This window comes from Salarias fasciatus, chromosome 18 (assembly GCF_902148845.1).
Source record: "Salarias fasciatus chromosome 18, fSalaFa1.1, whole genome shotgun sequence".
NCBI classification, from domain to species: Eukaryota; Metazoa; Chordata; class Actinopteri; order Blenniiformes; family Blenniidae; genus Salarias; species Salarias fasciatus.
In genome coordinates this window covers 8,131,407-8,148,365 of record NC_043762.1, presented here as the reverse complement: position 1 = coordinate 8,148,365, position 16,959 = coordinate 8,131,407, and the positions used below count along the sequence as shown (strand labels likewise).

Genomic DNA, 16,959 nt, shown 5'->3' with positions numbered 1-16,959 from the left:
GCGTGGCAACTCGTCTGGTTTGGCTCGCTCAAGGTGAGCGCGAGAAACGGAGGGCCCGTTCGACCGTCCAGCCGGTGCGGGGTGACACCTCGGCGCAGCGGATTGCACGGCTGCAGTTCAGCGGGGTTTCTGCCAAGCTAACGATTGATCATGGTAAGGTTAGAAGGCGGAGTGGATGGGTTGTCAGCGTCCTGAAGATATTCAGATCCTCATTACCGGGGGTCAGAGCATCCATGCCCTGCACGTTCCAGCGAGTCGCTTGAGTGCTCATGCACTAACAGCCAAGCTGCACTGTAAGCAGAGCCCGCTCTCTGTCCCCATTACCATTCTGCACTTGTGAAATCTGTAGCTCTCCAAAAATTGTCCTTGATTGCCAGTCCATAATGATGAAATTAGCAATTCCAAATCCAGATTTTTAAGTGTTATTACAGCCTTCTGAAAAATACCAAATCACAGAGTGCAGCACAGGATCTTCCACATTATCTATTCCTAATAATTAAGTGTGAAGGAGTTGAACACGGTCTGCAGTCTTTCGGCTTGTTGTGACTCAGCAGTGGGGAATACTTCCTGCAACCTTCTCCAAGGCTGTCTCGAAGAAAAAACAATTTCCAGTTCTGGTGAAAGAGCCAGAAAGTTACCCAGCCTTTCTATAAATTATAAATTACACTCTTGTCCTGAGCCTTCACAAGGTGAGAGCAAGGATGAGGAAGGGAGTGGGGGATGTGTTTTATTTGCTCGGGAAAATGGGGGTAATGGGGCAACCTTTGTGGAATCTTCTATTCAGGGTGATGATGACTCATTGCACGGAGAGATCTGGGGCCCGGTGGCTCAGCTCCAAGGACTTATGTGGAAAATGAGGAGTGGAAACGCATAAAGATCTCTGCATTTACACAGATTTGTCATGTGAAGTGCAATGCCCCCAAGAAAAAAATGTCCTTTTTTTTTAGCAGGTGTTCCGTGTTAGAGAGGGTTTAGAGAGCGCTGCAGGAATGAATGGACACAGACTCGAGTGTAGCCGAGTGAATCCGAAAATCCTGCTGACCGACCTGTGTGCGTTTTCTCCTCTGAGGCAGAGAGGAGAAGCGTGACTGTGCGGGAGAGACGGAGAGCTGCTGCCTCCCTGCGCGCCTCCCTCTGCGCCTCCTGCGCGCACACTTCTTCCACGAATTAACTTGCGAGACATTCTATTTTTTTTTTTCCTTCCTTCCCTTCTTTGGAGAGAAAAAGAAAATAAGCGTTTCCCGCCAGGCTTGAGGTGAACCGGCGCGGGAGCTGAAACGAATAGACCCGGAATCCACGCTCGGCCGGCCGGGACAGGACCTCGTGGTTCCCCGCTCGCCTCGGCACTCGGCACGGCTCGCCTGTGGACGGACGCGTTATCTTTTTTCCCTCCTCTCTCTCTCTCTCTCTCTCTTCGCTCATTCTTGGTTCTACTTTCCCCTCCTCTTGTTTTGGGGCTGTGGTTTGCGTGAAAGTGGGATTGTTGTGCTGCAAACTGAAGACGGGACAAAAAAAAAAAAAAACAGAAAGAAGAACGGTTGAGAGGAGAGAAATGCCCACGGCGGTGACAAAGAGGAGATTCAGTAAGTGCACCGTTATCTATTCCACTCTAGCGTTTCTTTATTTCTGTTTTTAATTCGCGTTGCAACTTGCGGAACTTGGTGGGAATGAATGTGTCGTGTTGCGTTCACGGACGTTTTTTTTTTTTTTTTTTTTTGTTGCGTGTTTTTGTGGAGCGGGGCGCACTTTGGGAAAGGTGTCCGTCTCCGTGCGGAGGGCTAAACAGCCACGCATGCACTTTGTCTCTCAACGTCAAGCCCCGTGCAACTTTTACATGTCTGCTGAATTCCGTGTAGATCTAATGCTGGGAGACGCGGCATCGTCCCCCCCCCCCCCCCCCCCCCCCCCCCCCCCCCCCCCCCCCCGGCCGCTTTATAGCTCGTTGCGCAAAAACGTGCGCGCGGTGGGTGCCAAACTGGATGCGTGCACTTTTCACCAAGCGGTGGTCTTTGCGGGGATGTAATTCTCAATCAAGCTGAAAATCTCAGGAGAATCTCCTCAGAGAAGGCATCAGTGATGGTCTGCGGGCTGCCAGCTCGTCTCCACCTTCCTCCTTCCTTAAAACATCTTAATTGCAGAATATAATGATCTGCTCCCGTTTTGACCCGATATATTAGAAATGATTTGCCCAGAAGCTGCTGGATCTCTGCAGACCTGGCTTTTTCTTTTTTTTTTTCTTCTTCTTTCTCTTGCTCCCTTTCCTCTTTTCATTCCGCCTGCGCGCGTGCACGAGTGCGCGAGCGCCCCTGGCACATGAAATCTTTGCTCTTTCTTTATTCATGCTTCCCACAGACTGGCTTTTTGGACTTCTTGTTGAGCCCGTCGGTTGCGAAAGCTCCTGTCATGTATGTGTTATTCATCAGCTCCTGTAAAAGTCGCCATGCTGCAGCGCTGGCTGCAGTGGCAGCCTATATGTCATGGATTTGCCCCCTTCTGCAGCTGCAAAGAGAATAAATCCCAGCAATAATTCATGAGAAAATTCACTTGTAGGACCATTTTTTGGGGATCGCATTAACAGGTGTGTGGTAATTACCCGCAGGCCAGATCTGATTTCGAGAGGTAGCTGGATTCTACAGAGAGATGCTCAGCAGTGCATCCAGCCTGCCGCCCAGTTGTGGTTATTTAAAGAGGATTCTGGAGCGATTTTGCAGGCTGAGTGACATGCTCAAGTAGCCTCGTGGCCATCCTTTATCAATATGTGAATCCGATTAAAGCTGTCACAGACACAATGAAGAGACTGAACCGTGAGCCAAACTGTAACAGGATGATACAGGGTGGGTTAGTTTCTTGGAATTGCATCAGAGGCTCGCTGCATCTGAATCCTAGGCCCCCGCTGCATGTTTGAGTTTCTAACCCTGGGCTTCTGACAGTTGAAGAAAGAAAGTGACGTGATGCGTTTGTGGTCAAGATCTAGAGGAATCTCCTGTTGCCTGCGAGTTCATTTCACCGACACACACGTGAGCGTATGGAATGGACAGTCTCTATTCTCCCTGTCACAAGGCATGTGGCTATCTCCAGCCCTGTTTGGCTTTAGGATTCAGAATTATATGCTGTTATCTGCTAGGTAGATATGCTATCATATAAACCTGTGTTGACAGGTCTGATAGTTGCCGTGTTGCTGAGGCATTCAGGGTTTTTTTTTTTTTTTCCAGTTACGGTGGATAGACAGAGACGGTAGGGATGCCGCAGGGTTTATTTACCATGTTTATCCCTCCTCATTGTCCTGTTTGCTCTCTCTTATTTGTGGGCTCTGAAGCTGTTGTGCAATACATCTTCAACCGTCCGTGGCTTTCTCTGAAGTACTTCTTTTTATTGTTTCCTCTGTTTATTTACTGAATGCTGACACATTTTCACAATCTATTAGGACTTACTTGCTACTCAGACCAACGCTGATTCAAGAAAGCACTTATTCGACCGCGACTCCTGACTGATTACAGACTCCCACAGGAATCACTGCATTGTTTTCTTCCTGTGTTTCTTGCCAAAATGATGTTTCAGTCAGATTTGCTGAAAGAGTGCCCGTGCACAAACAATAGGCTCCGTCTGTGCTGAGCTGGTGCCGTCAGGTACTCGGTATACATCCAGGCAAAACGGACAGGACTACACACGAGCAATTAGCAAATGTCAAGTAGCTGGTGAGTGGAGCTACATTTCCTCTAATGTTTGTGTTGTGGTTTGCTTAAGAATGAAGTCGCAACACTTGGATATTATCATCTTGGTAATAAGCTGCGTCAGAAAGCTGCCAGGCCTCCCTCCTGTCAGCAGTTTGTGCTGGGCTAATGTTATTTCTCTTTGATTTTCTTCTTTTTTCATCTTTTCACAGTTGGTATTGATGAGTGGTCAGAGCCGACGCCGACAATTAGTTTTAAAATCTGCCTGCTGAAACTTGTTTTGAAACCCAAACTAGTTTGATGTCCAGTTACTTGAAACCTGCATTGAACCCTGAAAATCGACTTTTTGTGATGTTGTGCATATTTTCTCAGCATTTTTTTCCCCCCTCAAAAACACATTTGCATGTTTATAGATTCTGGATATTTCAATAAAAAATGTCAAGTGGTTGTAGTTTTATGAGCGAACCAAAACAAACACAGATTCACATTCAAAGCTTCTTCAAACATGTCTGGAAAAGGATCTCTAACATTTTAATTTCATTGTTTTTTTTCCCCTCTTTTCATATGAAGGCCTGTCAATTTTTCTGGGACGGACACCAGTAACTAGCATGGTATTTTTATATTCCGCTCTCCACATCTGAATAACAAATTCTCCTCTTAAAAGACTTCAGTCAACAGTTTTTTCGAAGTGCTTGTTTTTGTTGTGTTTGTGGGCCTGGGCTCCTGCCTGGTGTGTGTGTGTGTGTGTGTGTGTGTGTGAACATTTGCATGTTCCTGTGTGTGGTGTTTCCTCGCAGGCCAGTATCCAGAGCATCTTCCTGGTGTGCCGGCGCTCCCTGGCAGCGGCAGCAGCAGCAGGGCCGAGCGGCACCGTGTTGGAGCTCCAGCTCCTCTGTGGCCGCACGCTGACAAACCGCCCGGCACGGCCCACTCCCAGCTGCATTTCTCATGCTTTCCATATGGGTTAAATCCCGGTAATTTCAGGGCCTCGGAGTCCTAATGAGAGGTTCTGCCCAGAGTGTGTCGGTCTGTGGTGGGCGGGATCAGCGTTTTTTGAATTTATAGGGGATTATACTGCTCCGAGATGCCTCGCTGGGCCGCTGTCAGGGCGTCGGCACAGAAAAACCAAGGACTCTTTTTTTATCCGGGCCAACTGGTTCAGACTGGTTGTGGAGGGGGTCTGGGATCGGGGTGATCCCGGATAGTTTGTAAGGTGAAGTTTACAGTCACGGGGGCAGATCGCTTACTGAGTCTGCTGCTTAGAGGATCAGGAGGTTTCTGCAGGGATGCTACGAGCAGCGGTCATTGTCCTGTTCAGCACCTCATCCCCTCATCGAGACCGAGTGCTCTAAGCAGCACGCATGGCGGATTTTTAACAATGCCTGTTCCTGGACGTCAGCAGCATTGAGGCAGCAAGTGATTTACTACTCTGTCTGCGAGGGTAATGTAGGAGCAATTTGACTGCTGATTGAAACCAGGTCTCCCATTTCAGAGTCCACTGGTGACATTATAACATTTACACCAGTGTTTTACAGGGCACCCCCTGCATTCGAGAAAGTGGAAACAGACGCACGGCCTAAAAATGGCCCCACGGCGCACCAGGGCGCTCTTTCTATCCAGTCCTCATGCGATTTGTTTTTACCTTGAAATATGGGCGTGCAGCTGAGTGAAGTGGGGAATATGGGTGACATTGTAAGGTCAAATGTTAGGTTAATCACTTCTGTCTGTTTTTTCATTAAGCAGAAGGACCTCCAAGGCCCCGCCTATGTCTGCTTTTGATTATGCAGCCCGTTCTCTAAGTGGTAAAGCTTTTTTCCTGGAGCTATTAGGTGAGAATTGCAGCTGCTGTCCATTGTCTCTGTCCAGACTTGGGGACATTAATGCACTTGTTCTGTTTTAACTGATGCAAGACGAAGGGTATTACTTAAACGGATCCAGCAGCCTTTGATGAAGCCTTTTCTTCACTTCTTACACACTTATTACAGAGTGAAAAGTTGTGCTCCGGATCAGGAGGACGTGAATTATTTTAGGAAAAGATACAGAGATTGACACATGAAAGAGGTTGCAATGTGACTGGTGAAGCTTTTAGGATGCAAACATGATTGACTAGTTTAATTTTCAGCTTCTTTTTTAAGTAAAGACACTGCTGTCGCCTCTGTTGGAGCTACTCTTGATCACCAGTTGGCTAATTATCAGTTTTTTAGGGACTTAAGCCATGTTTACATGACTTTCATCGCATTTTAGGAGTCCGTTCATGAGACAACAAAGCTTGAAGTCACTGCAAATGCAACTTTTTGAGAATAGCTCCCAAGATAAAACTCTTCGAAAAGTCTGCGTCTCCAGAGAAACGGGCGAAAACGCAACTTTCAGAAAATAAATGCTGCAGTCTATTTGTAAATTAAAGAAATTCTGCCACTGCGCATGTAGACCACGGCCGTAGTAAATCGTTATTCAGCACTTGCTCAGTAGATGGAACAGTGTTTCCCTCCAGAGTGTCTTGACTTCCAGTCCAGATTCTCCTGGACTTGGTAGCTTTAGACTTGACAGTCACTGTAATAACAATCCAACTTGGGCATCTGTCATACAAATTATAGTGCATTATGTTTAGTTTTATCAGAAAACACAACCAACAGCACCCACTAGTGGCCCAAAATGAAAGCGACTTTGTTTTCTGCCATCGCCGTGTCAGTGGACATTGTTTCAAAGTGTCGCCTTGTGAATACAAAGCATTTCAGAAATCAAAATGCGAAAGCAAGAAAAGTCGAGTAAATGAATTCCAGATCTTCAGTATTTTAAATTCCTTTGTTTTTCATCTACCAGCATGCAAATGCAAAACTGCTCGTTTGGCTTTTCAAAGGTTTTTTTTTTAGATGAACTCTGAGATGGTCATGCACACACGGTGTGCACAATGAGCCCGGTCTCCAGTGAGGTGGAGAATCTCGTGCTCTTCATCTGCCGTCTTGTGATCTGGGACGGCCTCGCACGGTTCTCACCACACAGGCCATCTAATTACAACCTTTCACCACCAGGCCCAGCGTGGGCTGTTGTCTCTCGTAATGGTTTTAATATTCATTCCCGTTTCCCCCGTTTATCACCTGCCTGTCTGCTCACTTCACTGACATTTCAAAGCGGTTGTGTTTAGCAGTTCTGACGCTGCCGATGGTTAAAAGACGGAAGAGGATCAGCGTGTTTAGGTCTGACTACGGCGCTTTCAGACTTACAACAATACGGTCTGGTATTACTCATGCTTAAATATCAGTGATGGTATGTTTAGTAAACTGGTGATAATGCTGTTGTTAGCTCAACCCCGTGGAAATCAATGATTGCTCTTGTCTCTACATGATAATTACAGTTTTGTGTGTGCTTGATGAGGTAGGTGCTTACTCATGACAGTCGCTCTGCTGACTGTGGGAAACAACTTTTAGCTGCACGCTATGTGCTCACTACCTGCAGTGCATCCCTGTAAACACCTTTTTTCTATTAAACTAATTAGTCAATTACTTGATTAAGTGCTGATCAACACAGAAGTTTGATAATTGATTATGCGGGAAGAAAAAAAAAAAAACCCGCCCTGCTGCTCCAGGTGTCTGAAGTGTGAAGAGGTGTCGGCTTTTCTCATTTCTTTCTGGGCTTGTTTGCACAAAACAAGTCAATTTTTCCAGAACTCACCCTGGGCTTCCAGAATGTGTCAGAGCTAACTGAAAGGCTTCTGTCAGCCTCATATAGTGGTGATAATACAAAATCAGCGTGGCCATAAGGTGCACGGTGACGGCAATAAATGGAGCTGATGGACTGTGTGCAGATTGATGGTAACACGTGCCCTGGAGGTGTAACAATGCTCTGTACAGTCGGGAGCTGCCTGTTTGCTGCGATGAATCAAATAGTTGACCGTGCAATTTACTCAATATCTGCTAAACAATAGAGCCAAATGGCCGCTCATCTGAAGTGACGTGTCCCGGTTTGACACCGCACGTGCTTGTTTTTGTTGTATTTGCAGAGCTGCTTTTGTTTCGTGTCATCCTGCTGAGAAACCACTTGAAATGGGACCGAGCTTCCACTGTCTCATTTTGCACTCAAATATAATACTTTTATTCTTTCATAAAGTCAGAGTGTCATGGGGAATTGAAAATGGAAATATGGGATTCGTTCTCTGACAGTCCTTATTTTTGTGTTGGAAAATACATAAAATCATAATGCTACCATAATGCATCAAACCCAACTGTGAATTTTATGAATCATTAGAGTCCAAATAGCTTTTTGTCCTTTATGGTTGCCACTTGAGTGCTATTACTCTCTGGTTTGAGACACTAGCATGGATTTTGTGGATGCTCAGCGGAGGTTATGGCTCTGCAGACAGGTTTATCACATCATGTCTGTTGGTAAATGTAGCGGTGATCTGATGGGAACATGTGACGGACGTGCAGGACCTCAGTGCCTTGACGGTTCATCCGCCCAGTCAGCAGAAGCGCACAGATGATGCACTCTTTCATTTCAGACAAACGCTGGATGGGGACAAATGGAGCCACGGTTCACCGGCTGGTGTCATCCGTTCTGCTTGTCATTGTTCTACCTTTTCTCTTCAGGTTCTCCTCTAATTAGAGACTAACAGAAACACACACATACACTCTCAGAAATACACATGTTGGAGCCTGAATTGATGCATACCATTACACGAAGGTCAGACATTCAGCGGTGTTATCAAGCTGGATTAAATGTCATATACAGAGATTAAACACTGACTGGTGTTACCAATGAGCCAGTTTCTCGCATCCAGCTCGGCCTTGAATTTCAATTTTCATAAATAACTGTTTATATTAGCTGCACTGGTGGAAGAAAAAAAAAAAGCCTTCTCTTTTGCATTTAATTCATCAGATGATGTCTAACTGATGGCGTGAAACATCTGAAAGTCAGTCATGCTGGAAAGCATGACTTAGCAAGTTTCTTCTTGCATGCTTTCTTCCACTGCAAACATGCCAGCATGCTATAGCTTTTTGCTGTGTCCCCCCCCACCCCTCTCTCTCTCTCTCTCTCTCTCTCTCTCTCTCTCTCTAAAAGCTCCTTTGCTCAAGGGAATATCTGTCCAATCCATTACCACTTTTGGTGAGAATACGGTTATACAAGCACACACAGATTTCGTGTGCACTTTAAGGTGCAAAAATCATGCCGGGGAAAAAAAAAGAAGATTAGAAATCAGCATTAAGTCATTTTGTCAGGACATTCACCATGTTGCTTTTAGCTTACAGATGCAGTGAAAAACACACGCACACTCTGGCTGACAGCTTGATGCATGACAATTTTGAGAAGCCTGATGATTTGGCACTGTGTTAAGTAACTGTAATTTTGTGTGTGCACAGAAACTAAAAATAGATAAATCTCTAAACGAACCATGTGTTGATCGTGGAAAACTGAGGATCACTTTACTTTTCGAAAGCAAAGTAGTGAATGGTGGGAAAGTGCATGCCTTGCACTCCGCCTGCCCGTTGATACGGCAGATGGATGAGATTTTGGGGGTGGGGGGTGGAGGGTGGGCGTCTGGCAGCGAGGCGCAGCGATGGCGCCTCACCAGGGGCCTTGGCTTCCAGCTCCAACCGCGTCCTCCTGACAGAGCCTGCACGCCATCAGAGACCATTAGTGATGACAGTGTGTCACAGTGGAACTCAAGTTGAATCCATGAATAAGTAAAAGAATAAATAAATGTAGCCTGTTTCGAAATAAACCTACTCTTGCAGTCTCAGATTTAGACCCTGTTTACACGACAGTGTTTCAAGTGAAAACGCATCGTTTCAGAAAAGTTGTGTTTTCACTGAAACGGAGCCTGAGGGTACTGATAAAGTTGCATTTTCAGCAGCCCCGAGCTCCATCATCAAAATGCAACGAAAATTGGGTCTTTTCACAAAAAACATTGTTGTGTCAATGAGGCATCATCACACTCGTCTTTAAGCCACATAAGAACTCAGCAGACGTTTATAAAAGCTGCAGAAGATGATTCAGCAATGCAACAGACAGACTGATGCAACAACACAAAGAACAGGGAAGGTTTTATAAAAAACAAGCAAGTACTGTAAATACCTAAATTACATGCTGTCCAAATCCCGTCTCCTCGTGTTGGACGGTGCTCAAAGCAGCGACTGTGTGGAAAGCCTCCTCAGCTTCTGTTGTGACACAAGTGAAGACAAGTGACTCTAATAAAACCGGGTAATGCAATAATTCACTGACTGAATTAAGAACTGAGCAACGCTTAAAAGAGTGCCGTTCCCAGAGCAATGCACAGAAATAGGAATGTAAATAGTGAAGTGTGAGGCCACTTACTGTAAATAAATTCCTCTCAGGGTTCAGGCTTCTGCCTTTAAAATGGCTGTTTTTGATGTGGAGATCTCTCTGTAGTGAAGAGACAACCAAAAATGATGCAATGGAACATAAAAAATATTTTCAATTTGACCATAAGTGTGAGAGATGTACAAGTATGTGCTTCCTTTAATTCATGCATAGCTGTCTGTTTAGAAAAAAAAATAAAATAATAACCCTGCTCGCTGTACTCCAGTGCTTGTTATATAAGTCCACCCACTGTGGTATTATTTGAATTAATCACTTACTATTTAAATTTAGAAAATTGCCAAGAGAGAAAGCCGCAGTGCATCACATCTTCCATCGGGGACGTGTTTTATTGCTCCACTTCCATTCCTCCGCTGTGCTGTAATGAGGAACGAAGAAGCTCTGGAACTTCTTGAACTGGCTTTTAATAGAATGTCTTTGCACTGACCAGCAATGATGAGTTGTTTCCTGCGTCCTCTTTAGGTATGAATGTGGACTGTGATAATACAAATGACCCGCTACGTCGTCGCACATTACCAGCATTCATCAGTCTCAACAATAAGTGCGTTTCAAGGTTATGCACTGCAGCGCAGAGCTGAAATCACGTCGAATTTTCCTGACTGTAGTCAGGAAGTGATGGAATATCACAGCGTGAGGTTACAGAGTGGTTTAGCTGGTCGAGGGAGGGAAACTCATTTGGCTCTGTCTGTACTAAATGGAATTTATTGTATATTTAATGTCTCTGGACATGGAATAAAATGCTGGTTTCCATTTCAACAAGGTTATTTTCCCACATGGCAGTTTCATGGGTGTGGCTGACCCTCCTGACAAATAAATATTTATTTCTGAATTCCTCTTTATAATGATACACCCGAAGGACATTTACCAAAATGGCCCAAACCACAGAACATAGCATTTAAAGCTTTACTGTGCTTAATGTAGGACGTTTCATACACTCAAGAAGACACGTATGAAGTGTCATAGAAAATACATACATTATACAGGACAAAAACATGAATATAAAATGGACATTAAAATAAATGTGCAGTAAAAGGACACAAAACCCCTGAGGGATGACACCTGATCGTCCGTGCCTTCATGCCTGATTCACATTCAGAAACTTGGATTTAAAGTGATCCTGGTTTTGATCCATTGCAAGTTCCACATATTGAAGCCCTGAAGGTTGCAAGCTGTCCGCCAAAAGTAGGTTTTTATCAAAGCACGTTGTAAGTCTCCAGAGAACAGCTCAGAATAAATGAGACATTAGTCCCGGCTATGTTGACATTTTTACATTTAATGATGGTATTAAAACTGTCTTTTGCACAATTTTCAGGTCGTGCTAATATACAGCAGCATGTAATACACTGCTTGCTAATATAGCAAATAACATTTATCTCTGTTTTTTTAACAAAAAAAATGTAATAAAATGCACTGATACCACTTTTATAAAGAATAAGTGCATCAGTCATACTTTTTTAGCTTGTGTGAGCCCTGAAAACTCTTTAGTATGTAGCATCAGCATGACCTGAGGTGTCTTTCCAAGTAGGAATATGACCCGATCCTGATATTGGTGTCGGTGCATCCTAGTGCTGGGCGATATGGCAAAAAAAATGACCACGATTTTTTTTCTCATATCATTCAATCTCGATTATAATCACGATATGTTATATTGTTTTTAAACCAGTTTTAAAGCATCTGCACTGAAAACTAGAACAATAGAATAGTTTAACATTTTATCAACAAATCAAGCAAATAGCAATGCAAATTAAATAATGTAAACATAGAAAAATATAAGAACAATCTCACTGAACAGTGCAGTAAATGGAAAAAAAATCTAGCACCAAGATAATAAAATCTTGCGATGCAGCGTCTTTTCAGTAAAAGAGAAGAACTGAATGATCGTTAGTTAAAGTGTGACAGTTTGCAGCCCTGAGGATTTTTGTTGCTATAAAAGTTTAAAAAACTAAAGAAACCGCCTGGGGATAATGAAGGTGCTGTAGAATGTAAACATTATTTTCAAGTTATGATGCTAAATATGCTGCTGCCGTCATTAATGCTTGCATCAAATGTACAAAATTTAAAGAATCTAGATTGGACAGATTAGACTTAAAATGTAACAGTACAAAACTACAACAATATAAAAAAAAATAGACAAAATTAATAGTTTTTCTCCTCTTAGGACACACGTGCTCGTATGGTGCAGTGGCCTGAAAAGACGACACTGGCTACGTTTACGTTCAGTCAATACTCATGTTAAGATAAATATTCTGGTTTCTGAAACATCTGGAATAACTCCAGGGAGATCCTCATTCAGACCACGGCCACAGACGACGCCATGACTGCATTTGCACTTCATGCCACTAGGTGTGCTGTTTGCATGTTCAACCTTATTTTACACAGACACCACAGAAGAAGAACGGCGCTGCAGGCTCTCTCTGCATGTTGTTAGAAGAAGAGTGTAGCGGCAAGAAGTGGTGATATGTTCAATGATGCGATGCAGCGTCATTTTCAGTAAAAGAGAAGAACTGAACGATCGTTAGTTAAACTGCATCACCAGTAGTTCCTGGACTCAAAAGATCAGATTCCTTGAGGATCGGAGTGCTAGCAGCGGTGAGCTAGCAGCGTTGTGCTAGCAGCGGTGCAGGTGGAGCAGCCTTTCCTGTCAGCAGCAGCCTCATCTTCAGAGGATAACGCCGAGGCATGGCTGACTTCATCTGCTTCGCTGCCCTCGGCTCCACTCAGCTCATCTCCGTTTACTTCTCAGACAACTTACAGGCGGAAGTTCAGCAGGAAAAAGTCGACTGTGATTGGCTGTGGTCACGCACATTTCTGCCATGTCTGATCGAGCAAATGTGCTCTCAGATGATCACCGTGATCGACTGGAAATTAATCGCGATCACCAATCACGATCATATAATCGCCCAGGCCTAGTGCATCCCCAATTAAGACAACATATTGATGCTGTCTTTGGAGCAAATTATACAATCACAAATCGTATATGTACTTTTTTCTGCATTGCTTATTCTATTCAGGGTCACAGGGAGGTTGAGACTGTCACAGCAAAAGACAGAATCCGCCCTGAAAAGGTCGACAGTTCAGTTAACGCAGAGAGACAGACCACCATTCTCACACCTAACAACAGTTCATCTGAACATGCATGTGTTTTGGATTCTGGGAAATCTGTGAGTGAGGAGGGAAAAAAATCACACAGAAATGCCCAAACCTGAAATCAAACCATGGTCTTGTTATTGTGAGTGCATAACTCTAACCACTATCCTATTAGTTCACATATACAGGACTGGAATTGTAGTCAGAGTTCAGATTTTTGTTGTGCAGTGACAGAGTAAAGATATTGCAGTAGACGATTTCCTCTCTTACCTTCTTGAAAGCTTGTTTCCTTCCCCCTGTGAGATGACTCCATTGACACTCAAAGGGTGACGTCTCATAGTTGTCTCACAGTCGAGGTGTCTCGCTAACTGCCACAATTGCACAGATTTAGGCGACTTGGATGTCGACGAGAATACTTTACTGCCATCACAGCCGCTTAGAAAAGCTGATTTACTTTTTTTGTGACTTCTGAAGGTATCCTATAATGGTGAGACTGTCGCATAAACATCCTGGTTTCACTGTAGAACTGCCTCATTTGCTGGCATTAAAGCATTAATTTCTGTAGGACCAATGACACGTTGGTGACACTTCCTTACTGTTCCTGTTGGATACAGCTGTCGTGTATTTCTGTCCAGTGGTCTGGAAGTGTGCTGTAGGGGTTATACTGTCACCTACGTCTTCATCTTCTAAACCTAGTTACTGTCAGAGACATTATACTCCATAACTTGATTTTGAGATCTCTCGGTCATAGTTCAAACATTTACCACGCTTTTGTTTCCGCCTCCCTGGTCGAGTCAAGAGGACCCGATGGATTCAGCAAGGTGAGATCCATGCCGCAGCTCCTCTAAAAAGCCAGTGATTCATGAGGCTGCTCTCCAGTCCCTGGGGCTGCGAGGAATAGCTGCATTATCTTCTGCAAATGGGTTTGAAAATGCTTTTGGCCAGGTTGACCAAGGCTGATTTATAGCTCAAGATACGGTGAACGGTTAAGCTTTCCTTTCTAGCATAGGTATGAGGCCTTTACCGCGGCTGCATGCCGAGGCACGTCCACTGACTCACAGCTCCCCGCTTCCCTGCCTCACAGTCTGTGGCAGTTTTTGTTTTACTCCGGCCATTATTCAGCACGGTGAGAGAAACACAGGCCTTAATGCATGGCAACAAAGTTGTTGGGTAGAAGTAGTCTATTGTTTTAAAAATGTCAGCACAAGGATAAGCAGTTTTCTGCCATTATCTTTCTTTGTCAACACTCATATATAGATATGAACCTTATCCTTGACTTGAAGTAGGAGCTACTGTCAGAGAAATAGAAATTGCCTCCTGAAAATTGTTCCTTTTAATCTTGAATCTGAAAAAGAAAAGCGCCGTCTCTGAAACAGTGTGAGATAGTACTCTTAAGCACTCCTAGACTGTTAAGTCTTCAAGAAAAGTCTGCTGATTGCATGGCGTGTTTTCCACTCTTAACAAGCTTTATTTCTGTGTCTGAACTTTCCAGCCTCCCACCACTTCAGATTTTCTCCCAGCCAGGTAATATTGCCTGCACTTTTTCGAGATAATTAATTGACAGAGCAAATGGAAAATATTTGCGAAAGCTTGAGCCCCCCGGAAATGGCGCAGATTTATTTAAAGCCTTCAATTGTCACAAGACAATTAACGGGGCAAACATCTTCCCTGAGCCTCGGAAGGGCTCAGAATGTTCTAGTCCTTTTTAAGTCGGGTAGACTCCTGTCTGATTCCCACACCGTTTGCTCTGCATTACGCAGAGACGGTTTTATGTTTCACACGCAAACGGGCATCCGTCTCATTGTTAAGTCAACAAGGATTACGCACAAACAGAGGGGATGGTGAGGCAACAGTCATGACGGAATAACCTGCACATTTTCACACCGAGCATGTCCTTTTTCTGTGATTTTGCCTTTTCTCACCGGAGCCGCAGTTGCCTCGTAGGACGAGGGGGCGGCAAAAGTCAGATTGCAAACGGGGTTGCACAAACTGGATTTGACTGACTTCGTGAACCGTCCAAAATGCAATCTGACAGAGAATGTTTCAGCCAGCATCACCTGCTTCTGGTTTCGCAACCCCCTCTCCTTATTAGAAAATTCCTAGTCCTGGCTCACCATTGTTATGCAAGGTCTGCATGGAGGCCGGAAGGAAGGGAGCTCACATTCTGCCTCCTGAAGGAGCGGCTGGAACCCTTCAGAGGATCAGCAGCAGTAGCCTTGGGTATTAATGAGCGTCGGTTTAAAGCCACTGTGTTTCAAGAGGTCTCCACACCATGTCTGTCCAAGCTATCAACCATCTTCTAAATCTCCTGAACCCCACCCTTCCTCCAACAGAAAACCACCTTCTCCAAGCTGCTTGTTAATGTTTCTAAATGGTTGTACTACAAGTGGATTATTTGAAAGGCCCTGTGTCAGACAGATCTTTATCTGGCGGCTTGGCAGCTTGACTCTGACTCGCCGGGCTTCCCGTTACTGCATGTTGATCAGCTTGTTTTTCTCCTTTTTTTCCCCTCAATTTGCAGTGTAGTCTCTTGTGTTAACTCACCTCAACTTATTTAAGCCGGTTTCCACAATGCATCAAGTGAAAACACTTCGTTTTTGTGTTTTCGTATTGGAAAAGTTTCTTGTTTTCACATGCCAGGCCAAGAGTTGGTGCTATTGTTTGTTCTTGCAATGAAACAAAACACAAATGCTGCAGAGAACAATATACCATAAACGTAAGAACACAGATGGGATACGGGAAAATACGGGAACACAGACATTCCAATGAACAGACCACCAATTTGGATTGTTATTAAAGTGACTGTTAACTGTCAAACTACTGGAGAATTTGGAATGGGAGTCATGCCACTCTTGTAGACAGACATTATTGTCATTGTCCAATGAGTTGAAACATGTACAGAAGAACTACTGATGACAGCCAAGCGGCGCTTGCTGCTGTCGTCATGGAACGGGGTTGGAGTATTTTCAGAAACTTGCATTTTCCTCTGGTCGGGGTTTGTCCAAAAAGTTGTCTTCAATGACTCCAAGCGCTGTTGTCATGTGAACGAACGCCTAAAACACAACAAAACTTTTGCGTGATGACTTGAAACATTGTGTAAATGTCTATGTCAGGAGACTATCAGTGAGTTATATTTCTCCTTTCTCTTCTTGGGAAGAAATAAGTGGGACGTGGTCACGAGCAGCTGTGTGTGTTTTCCCCCTTATAAATAGAGGATATGATAATCTTGTCCATCCTGTAGCAGTGTTATGGACCATATTGTGTCTGTGTTGTAATTATTTTTCTACAAAGGCGTCCTTGAACCTCTCGTACCTGGAAATGTGTCTGTTGGGCATGTTAATGTAGTGGGTTTTTTTTTTTTTTTGTCCTGCACAGAACACTGATGAGGGCTGGCGTTGGGACTCGAATGGACTCCCGAGATAAAAGTAAAATACATTTTTATTGTGCTTCTGAGATATTATTTGATATTGTTACATTCTCAGTATAAGTATGCAGGGTATTTTCCATTTCATTCAAATCAGATCGTCTCACTCCTTCTTGGGGAAATTCATTCTTGACTGTGGTTCTTTGGAGATAAGACTCGGCATAGGGAATGTTTAGCAGGGAACAGGAGCACATTTATTGATTAGCATTACAATTTGGCAGGAAAATCACATGAAAAACAGTTTCCAGATGACCCCTGTGTCACGCTTTGCTGTTTCCAGTGAACAGTTTTCAAAGTGGATTGGAAGGCAGATTGATGGCGGTGTTCAGAAGTGCTTTTCATGCACCATACAGTGAAGTGACAGAGGAAGGAGTCAGGACTTGCCCACCCATACAAAGCCTACGAGACGACGGTTTGAAATGAAAAGCAGGAGACCTGCTGAGA

The 16,959-nt window shown here is 44.2% G+C and overlaps 1 protein-coding gene across 19 annotated transcripts in view; it reads left to right on the top strand.

Annotated features, from left to right (window-relative positions):
• Nucleotides 1-1,436: 1,436 nt before the first annotated feature.
• The window catches only part of ptprfb (protein tyrosine phosphatase receptor type Fb), a 177,321-nt gene continuing 161,798 nt past the window's right edge, over nucleotides 1,437-16,959 (top strand). For 16 of the 19 annotated variants that reach the window (XM_030115536.1, XM_030115534.1, XM_030115540.1 and 13 more), the window contains exon 1: nucleotides 1,437-1,583. The gene's annotated coding sequence lies outside the window, so the exon portion shown is untranslated. The remainder of the gene's footprint in view (nucleotides 1,584-16,959) is intronic. The other 3 variants (XM_030115542.1, XM_030115544.1, XM_030115537.1) reach the window with 1 other exon arrangement.